The 3,162-nt window shown below is 40.2% G+C and overlaps 1 protein-coding gene across 1 annotated transcript in view; it reads left to right on the top strand.

Moving 5' to 3' along the window:
* Positions 1-3,162, top strand: part of map4l (microtubule associated protein 4 like) — a 105,681-nt gene that overhangs the window by 16,364 nt on the left and 86,155 nt on the right. The window lies entirely within an intron of this gene.

The following is a 3,162-nucleotide window of genomic DNA, read 5'->3' as shown; positions in this document are numbered from 1 at the left end:
GGTCTGGGCCTCCCTTCTGAAGCTGCTGCCCCCGTGACCCGACCCCGGATAGGCGGAAGAAAATGGATGGATGGATGGATGAGAGGCTTTATGATATTGAGAAACATCGGATCCTCATCCARACATATCGATACAATGTTGTATTGTTATAAAGCTGGTGATTTACACCCCTATTTGCCAAGTCAGTAAGTGACTTTGGGCTTGATTTTCTATAAATACAAGTAAAAACAACCCTGCATCTCTCTTAAGATTCTAAATCTGACTTCCTGTTTTTTTGTTTTTCCTCTGTAAGAGTGTTTGGATTTTGCTCAGTGGCTTGACAACAACACCACTGTCCCCTCTGTGTCCTTCAGTGAACACTTGACTGTGGACAGAGTCAAACTGATGCTGCAGCATAGATGTTTGTCTCTGTTGGACTGGACTCATCACTGAATGCTCACTATGYAAGCAGTAAAGCCACGACTGGCTTGCTTCATTCTTAATTTACAGTGTAGAGACAATATGTTTAGTTTTAGCAGGAAGACGTAGGGCTGGGTGAATTTTAATAGCCAGTCTAAATGATTATATTATGGTCTTTTTGTTTTCCATGTGGGAGGTCAATGTTAAACTGTTTGATCTCATTCAGATTAGGTTATCCAACTTCTGCAGTGGGCAATTTGTGCCAGGTTTAGGTTCAACTAGTCGAACAGGAAGTCACAGTCGACCTTAACGTTTCTGCCAAAGGACGTTTTGACTGATGAGCAGACTGCTGAACAGCAGTCACAGCAACATCATGGAAATAACTCCTGCTGATGAGTGGCGTACCTTTGATATATTTTAAAAAAGAAAGAGACATCTGCACAGGATGTCTACATCTGTCAATAAATTTTGATAAACTCTGGTTGTAACTTAAATTCAAATTGAATTTGCATATAGCTGTAGACCAACGATCCTCAGTCCTGGTCCTTGAGGGCCCCTGTCCTGTATGTTCAGTTATTTCCCTTTTCTTCACCTGCTTTTAAAGTTCTACAAAAGTCTGTTAATTAGGGGTGCACTGATTGCAGTTTTCTGATCTATCACTGATCTTTAAAAAGTCTGACCTGCCGATTCCAATTTTGGCCGATACCAATTTCTTTAATAACTGACACAGTCAGAGGTTATAAGGCCACAATACACCTTCAATGTTCCAATCTTCTTTTATTGATAAACATTGAACAATACCCTTGAAACAATACAAACTTGTTTAAACTGGACATAGTGCTCACAGCAGAGCAAAAGGGGACAGTGGCTGATTTTCAGACCTTTGTGGAAGTTGTGAGAAGCCAGTTTTTTTCCCCTGATCTTATCTATGTATTGGCTGAATTCCCAAAATTAAGGACATTGGTACCAATAAACTTCAGCTCAATATGCGGAAAATTAACTCAATTATAGCCATGATGGTGATTGCAAACGGGGATTTGTTGTAGTGACTATCTTGAATCAGGTAGACTCCAAATCAGTTGTAACTGCACATCCAATGGTTACTTTGAGTTTCTTTATAATTCTTACAGTGGTTCATTAAATTTTTTTTGCTTTCGTTTTTCGTCTTTCAGATGCTGCTGACAAAAATCTGTTTTATTGAGTTTTCAGTTTAACTTTTAGTGAGTTTTATTAAAAATGTAATAATGCTTTACTGGGAGTCCATGTAGAACAGGGGTTTCTCTATGAACAAACACACAACATAACATGAAAACATTTATTAAATATTTTCATATGCTAATGTATTTTAAAAACAAATGTTTAGCTGATGAATAATTAATTTACCATATTCCACTAAATCTCTGATATTATTATGATGGTACAGCAATGATATTGGTTTGTATTTTCACATTTACATAAGTTTTGTTGTGTGTTGTGAAATGATTGTGTGACTCATGGGTTTTGGCAAAATTAGCTGGTGAATCCGGAAACAAACAAAACATGTTTTTTTTTAATCTTTCAGATGCATCAAAGACAACCATATGTCATCCTGATTGTCCTCGTCCTCTCTGTCTTTCTCCCAGTGTGTGGGGGTCTTTTCCATATGTACAGGTGCAACATATTACAGTTGTGTAACCCTCCTATGAAAGTAATTACAAAGTGTGATGCGGGGTGTGTTTGCGTATGTGGGGAAGGTGTAAAATTCTGTCCCAGTTGTCATTGGGTGAGACATGGAATACATCCTGGACAGATCCCCAGTTCATCACAGACAACATACAACATAACCATGTAGGCTCAAGCTCCATCAGTGCAAACCAGGTTTTACATATCAAACTAATCAAAATAAAATAAATCAGATTTGATCTTCATCCTTAATCTTTTGATCCGGTGCATCTTAAAAACATAATGTAATAATCTCCATTAGAAGAAGACATTAGAAGAACCAAGATGGCGGCGGTGACGGCAGATGTATGTAGCTGTGCAGTATTGCTGCAGGAAAATACATCCTATTTGGCTTTACAGGCATCTGCAGGTCTGTTTTTGACCAAATTTACCTCAGCTTTAGTGTTGCTGTTACTCTGTATGCTGCATAAATGGAAGATCAAAGATGCAAATGATGGACATCATTTTCGAAAAACAACAGCACACAAGCGTCCTATGGCGTGTATACAAGCATCGACCATAAGTTATCCTAACTTTGGTAAATATCATCTACCTTGCCAGTTGGGCTGGTTTCTCCGGCTTGCTGCTCTTGCGGCRTGTCTCGGTGGAGTGGCGGATGTGGATAGAGTCCCTCGGCCCTCGGATTGTCCCTCGTGTTTGGACGGAGCGCCTGGGGTGGACTTGCCGGCCTGGAYGYGTGGCGGTGGGAGCYGGGACGGAKCGACTAATCTARCWAGTGAGGTGTACCAGCTTCCCTGTTGCCTATTTGGATCAATATCAGCCGTGCCCTGTTTTTCGGTTGAGGATCAAACTGGAGCTACTGGTTTTGGTGAGCATGCTCGTGTCCGACATGGTGGGAACCATGTTATTCAAGCCTTAAAGTGTGCACCATTCAGCAAAGAAAAGAACAGCAAGCTACTGACTGGCTTCAGAACCTCACCTGATTGGGTAGTAATTTCGGTCTATGTTACTGTTTTTCATCAGTGGMCAAAAGACATTAGTGCTAAAGGCATGGATATAACAGACTCTGTTTTAACCAGTCGGAAACAACATTTAAGACTT

The sequence above is a fragment of the Austrofundulus limnaeus genome, unplaced genomic scaffold, assembly GCF_001266775.1.
Source record: "Austrofundulus limnaeus strain Quisiro unplaced genomic scaffold, Austrofundulus_limnaeus-1.0 Scaffold24, whole genome shotgun sequence".
Classification (NCBI taxonomy): domain Eukaryota; kingdom Metazoa; phylum Chordata; class Actinopteri; order Cyprinodontiformes; family Rivulidae; genus Austrofundulus; species Austrofundulus limnaeus.
This window is presented reverse-complemented; position numbering and strand designations above follow the sequence as displayed.